Raw genomic sequence first — 6,946 nt, 5'->3', positions numbered from 1 at the left:
GTTATAAATATAAATATCAACATTTATATGTTAGATATGTAAATAAAAAAAATTGTATGGTATGTATGTTGATTTTCCTAACTTTTATTTCATATTTCATGCGCATTAAAGATTCATAACAATTAATTTGATTAATATAAAATGTCATTCAATGTGTACGTGTATATGTATGTATAATTGTATAGCTTCAAAAAAATTGGTTGATTTCAAGTCAATCTCAATTTGATGGCATTTATATATTTCAATTAAATACAATCAACTTCTAAGGAATTTTTTTCATCTACTATTATCACATGATAATGTCACCAATGAACAATAACAAATAACATTAGATAAGTTAAAATTTATAGGTAAATTTCTTTTAATGTATTTGTTATAAGCTTTGATTTAATGCAACATCTCATAATCACAATTTAAGATGACCAAAGTTTTAAAATATAATTTTTTTTCTTATAACACTCCTCAATAAGAATAAAGATAAAGGTCAAAACTATTAGAAATATAAAGCTTGTATTGTCATGGCATAATATCAATCAAAAAATAATGATTGTTATATATACATAATTCATGCTTTTAACTTCGATATCTCCATTGCAATTAGCACTAGATGTTGGATCGCTTTTTTTCATCATCACACGTATACTCAAACAAAATTGAAATTGTTAGATACATCACTTGGAGAAATGCCTTCAATATTGACTACAACCTTATGAAGGACCAAACGAAGTTTCCTTAAAAAGCTTCGGTTCAACCCTGCCTCAAGCATTAAAATTTTAATTTGTTTACTTCCTTAAAATTATAAGATCACCAGCTTTATATCATCTAATTCCAAGCTCTTACAAATCAAAGTTTTTAAAATTCTTTGCTCTAACTTCAAATTCTAATAAGGTCATTATGTTCTCAGACAATCAAGTTTGTAGTATCCTATTTTCTCCTTCAAGAGCTTCCTAAATTATTTACCTCATAGCAAAATTTAGCTTGTGCTTCTATCAATTCATATCAAGTATTGTTGACTTCTTTGGAACATAAAGAAAGAAAAATCATCATCGATGATGGTTTGACTTATCTTCTTTATCTTCGCATTCTATATATGTTCTTACACATTGTGAACATATTTAATCTTAGATAAACACCATATTCGTTCATTTAGAGCAATATGTAGTTTAAATCAACATCACGCTTACAAATTTTTTGAATTATTTAAAGTTTTTTTGGTAAAAAATGACATTTTTTGGTAAATTAAATGTATTTAACAATCTAAAATTTATTTTTTTAAATGTTAAAACTAAAATAAGAAAATAAAAATTGCTTAATAATTAAAATTACTAGAGGCACATTGTTATGTGCAGCTTGGCACTTGTTTGACATTCAAGTTTCAATTTTGATATTTTTGGATCTCCACAAAGTTTCTACAACCAATTTTTAGCAAATAAAAGGAGCATGTAGTCAAATTTTGTTAAGAATTTTTGTTATATTAAAAACCAACTTAATAGAAGCATAAAATTATAATTTAGAACGATTTACTTAATTCACGATATTAAGGGAAGGTCGACATTTACTTCAAGAAGTAACAGTGTCTTAAAATTATTTTATAACTATAATTTTGTTCAATGAAGTTTTCCAAAAACTTAAAAGTATTTTCAAACTATGTTATTTTCTACGTCCAAAATATAAGGCAAATGATATTGATGCGAGAGCATCCCACGAACATGTTATAATCCAATCCTAGGTTTTCAACAAATCCTATCATGAAGTTTTCCCGGGTTCCAAATTTCACAATTTACTGTTTCCATATTCTTTTCACTCAAGTTATTTCTTATTTCTCTAGTTTCTAGTTTGTTCTTTTCTTCAAGTTCTTTCTTATTTCTCTAGTTCCTAATTCAGTATACTCTATTAGGGGATTTTTATGTGTATTGGTTGTTTAGATTTCAGTTTTGTTGGTTTATGAATTTGAGAGATGTTTCTCAGAATTTTTTTCTCCGGAGTGTTGTCTTTATCCTTGTGCGGATGTTATGGTGGAACCGTCTTGACGCCTATATCTCACTGATTCAATATTGGACTCATATTTTTAATCAGGACAACTATCAAATGCCTATCCCTTTCCAAACATCGTCAATCTCACATATTTTTATTATCTCACTAGTCCATAATTATATCTCGTAAAACATCATTCCAAAATACCTTCTAGGAGTTCTAAGAAGATATCATCTAGTATAAAAGCCCAATAATAAAAAAAAATTGGGATTTATCTTTTTTTCCTTAAATCCAAAATTCATATCATTCATACTTCAATTTATAGCCATAACCCTAAATCTTCAAAATCCAACTTTCTACATTCACTATAATTCCACTATAACACTAACACTAAAATATTAAACACTAACACTAAAATATTAAACTTTAACCAATTTTAAATCTACAATTCTACACCCGCCTAAAACCTTATCGAGAGAAAAGGACATAATGCCGCTTAGGAGAAGTCTACAATGAGGTGTCTAGGATCTTACTATGAAGGATACACAATGAAAATTTCAACTACAACAAAGATTTGTCACATTTGAGAAGACACAAACTGGTGAGATCACCCACATCCACAACAGTGACTCATCAAATCAAGAAAAGGAAGTAAATCATTTTCACTAGGCAATTGTTAATGATGAAAAATTAATACCTCGATGATTCGACTTGAAATATCAGAGAAACCAAGATCTACGAGTAAAGGTAGATTTATCAAATTTTGACAGTCACATGAAACAAATGAGTGGATCGAGTGGCTATAGTTAGTTGAGCAAATTTTAAGCATGAGGATGTTCCTCAAGTCAAGAGATTTAAATTAGCAGCCATCAAGCTCACAATTTGAGTGCACTCACATTGTCTGGTTGGCTATGATGAAGTTGTGAGGTGGTGATGCAACTTTTAAAGTAAAGATATTTCATGATATGTTTCTATTAGGAGCTTCTAGGTGACAATTTGTGAAAGCGAATGGGTTCCTGACCATGAGTTGTAGAGCTTTTTAACCACCTTTGCATTTCTATAAGTTGTGTAAACCTAATAAAATATTAAGCTTATATATACACTCGGAAGATGGTAGGTAGACATATGTTCCTTGTTAGCACAAAAGTTAATACATAATTCTATAAATTCTTCTACTGTTTATGTCATTATCTTCATTGCAAGAAGAAAATGATTTTGATTATATAAGAGCTTCCCAAAATTTAACCAACCTCCGTAGTTTATGTTTTTATTTAATTTAGTTAACTTTAATTTTAGAGTAAAGTGGTGAATTTAGGAAAATCAAACCTTTTGGAAATTTCAGGCTAAGATGAGTCATTGAAGACTAAAACTTTTACTGAATTCAATACGAATTAACATCTTTCCTGTGGGATAAATACTCAGGGTTTTTGAAAGAAAGCTCTATATTACTTGAAAGATACGTGTACTTGCATTGTATCCCTAGTGTGTAAAATTGAATTATGGAGAAAAAAGAGAATTATTTGTTAAATAGTACTCAGTCGGGAATTAAGGGTGTAGGCACACACAGGCAGTAGGAGACAAGTTTTTTAGCATTATTGTTTGGAATTGAAATTGAAGTAATTACACATGAAGCATGCACATATTGTCAAAATCTAGCATGATTAATTTATTTTCTCTTTTGCACTTGTATATGGATAAAATTACACTTTAAACAAGAGTATTTTTATGTTTTTCTTACACATACAACACATAGGGAACTAGAACGAATTGGAGAATAATTGGAGCAAAGTGAAGGTGAAAAGCAGCTAAAGGAAAAATTAAAGAACTGACACATAAGCACCAGCCTTTGTGCTCCTAGGCGCCAGAATCCATCTGACCAGACAGAGAGCTTGGCGCCTAGGCCCCACCCTTGTGGTGCCTAGGCGCCAGCACGGCCTACGGAAGTTCCTGTAGTTTTCTCCACATGATTCGAAGAGTTATTTGGCGCATATAGACATTTCCATGGAGCATTGTTGGTGACTTTGGAAGGGTTAAACTCTTTAGAATATTGGGGAGAAGTTCTTGTGAAGCCTAGGGTAGGGATTTTGCTATAGTAGGCCAGTTTCTCTTTACTTGTCTTGAGAGTTGGTGAGGAACTTGTGTGTCATTGTAAGGGAAAAACTTAGCATTGCAGGAGGTATTTGGAGATCCTTTGTCAAGGAGTTTCATCAATTTTGCAGGGGAAAAGTTAAGTATTTTGTTCAATTTCATCTTGTATTATTTGTAAACACAATTCGAGTGGATCTGCTTTGTTTAAAAGGATGACTTGTATTGTTTCCTTCATGCATTGTATGTACTTCCTTTTTACCTTTATCTTGTGATGAATAAGTAGGTGGTGTATGATTGTAGGATGCTTTTATAATTTGTTTTAAATCTTTAATGTGATAAATATTTTTTCATGCCTAATTTACTTTTCATTATGGTCAAATGGTTAGTTAAAACATGTGATCCATAATGACTCGGGAGAGCTATAGAGGAACAATTATGGTATTCACATTGAACTAGTGGGGGAAGGAAAAGTAGTCCATAGGGCAATGCAAATAGATAGGGAAATAATCTTTGATGGGTTCAAATTGGGTTTTAAGGAATTAAAACCAATTTAACCAAGCTTCTTTATGCACTAGGGAGAGGGTAAAGAAGAGAATTGCTTCTATTTTTCACTTACGACAATTACAATTCTAAGTATTATATTCTTACACACCACTTATCTCTTTGCAAGGGGGGTAACTCTTTATCTTGATAATCACCAATCTAATTAAGCTAAGTAGGACTTATGTAGGATTTAACATTTACAATTGATTTCAACTTTATAGTATTAGTTTGTAGGTCTTCAACCTAATCTAAGTTTCAAGTTAAAAACTATTTTTAGAAGACTAGAACTTGTCTTAAGATATTAACCCCTCACTCCCCATGGGATTAATATTCTAGACTTAAAAATTTGATATTACTAATACGATATGTGTACTTTCTTGAGACCTCAAAGTGAAAGTTCATCCGGACCGAGAGGGTATCATGTTTCTATCATGGGTTGTGGGGGTTGTGTAAATTTAGCGCATATGTGGTTATGGTTTGGTGACCCTGTGTTTTGGTGGTTGTTTGTGCATATGTCATTGTGCTTTCATGTAGTTTAGGGTGTTATGGTTGCATGGTTGCTATGACTTATGATGTGGGTTGTGTGGTACTAATGGGTAGGGATGGTGGTAGTGGACTGTAGATTCGAGTGGTGACTATGACTTGTGATGTGGTGTGGGTTGGAGTGTTATGATGTGGGTTTGTGGTATTTTGCTATGATGTAGCTTTGGGTTTTGGTGGTTAGTGTGTTGTTGTAGTTGTGTGGCGCCTCTACAATGGGTTGCACTGATTGTGTGAATTTAGTCCATATGTGGTTGTGGTGTGGTGGCCTTAGGCTTTAATGATTGACTTTCCATATGTGATTGTGTTGTTATGTGGCTTAGGGTGTTATGGTTGTGTGATGGCCCTGTCTTGTGTTGTGGGTTGTGTGGTACTTGTGGGCAGGGGTGGGCTTTGGTTGGGGTGGTTGATGTGTATTAGGGTGGTGGCTATAACTTATGTTGTGGTCTGGGTTGGAGTGCTGTGATGTGGTTTGGAGTGTTATGATGTGGGTCGGGGCGTTTAAATGTAATGTGACTCTGAGTTTTGGCGGTTTGCTGTGTTGTGGTAGTTGTGTATCATTGGTTGTGGTGGTTTGTTTGAATTCAGTGCATACGTGGTTGTGGTGTGGTCCCTGGTTTTTGGTGGTTAGCTGTGCATACGTGGTTGTGTGATGTGGGTTGGGGTGATGGGGTTGTGTGGTGGCTCTGGCTTGTGATGTGGTTTGTGTGGTACATGTGGATTAAAGGCAATGGTGGTAGTGCTTAGTGGGTCGTGGGTTGGGGTGGTTGATGTGGGTTGGGTGGTTGCTATGTATTGTGTTTGATGTGGGTGATGTGGGTTGGAGTGTTGTGATGTGGGTTGGGGTGTTGTGTTGTGATGTGGCTCTAGGTTTTTGTGGTTGGGTGTGTTGTGGTATTTGTGTGGTGCCTTTGTCGTTGGTTGTTGTGATTGTGTGAATTCAGTGCATATGTGAATGTGGTATGATGACCTTGGGTTTTGATGGTTATCTGTGCATATGTTGTTGTGTTGTGATGTGGGTTGGGGTGCTATGGTTGTGTAGTGGCTCTGGCTTGTGCAGTGGGTTGTGTGGGACTTGTGGGTTAAAGGCAATGATGGTAATGGGTTTTGGGTAGGGGCGGTTGTTGTGGGTTGTGTTGGTGGCTGGTCCACCTTAAAATTACTTATTTTTTTATGTACATTCTATGCTCAATTTTTTAGGATATTATGCTTTAATGAAGGGTATTTTTATCTTTTTGGTTGCAGGTGCAAGAAAAAGAGTTCAAGAGTAAAAATGAGCAAAAAATACATCAAAAAGGAGCTAAAATGGTTTAAATAGAATAAAAGTACTAAAGTCTCCAACAGAAAAAGTACATGAAAAGTGTTAGAAGTTTTCCTCATATGACTTTGCCCCAAGCCACCTGATTCCAATGGAAAAATTTATGGTAAATGTATGCAGCGAGTTTGTGTTTTGGTGCTTGTTTGGTAATAAGTTTATCTTTCTGATTAGGAGAAAAATTAGTGTCCTTCACCAACCTTACCTGCTCCCTAGATAGTACAGTGTTTAGAAATCTGCAGTTCCACTGTTCCTCTAACCAATATTCTTTAACCTGACTATGATAGTTAGGATTGGGGTAGTGCGGGCAAGCCTCTCCCCATTACACACTCAATGATCCAACCAAAAGTTGATTTGACCCTCTCCCAACTCTCAAATGAACAGCTCTTTAGCCTGAATTGAATTTGACAAATTATGAGGTGTTAAATCCTTAGGGGCAAATGTGTAATTTTGGAAATTTTGTCTTAATTAACATTTAGGCTTAAT

This window comes from Phalaenopsis equestris, unplaced genomic scaffold, assembly GCF_001263595.1.
Source record: "Phalaenopsis equestris unplaced genomic scaffold, ASM126359v1 Scaffold000940, whole genome shotgun sequence".
In the NCBI taxonomy this organism is placed as follows: Eukaryota; Viridiplantae; Streptophyta; class Magnoliopsida; order Asparagales; family Orchidaceae; genus Phalaenopsis; species Phalaenopsis equestris.
Note: the sequence above shows the minus strand (reverse complement) of the source record.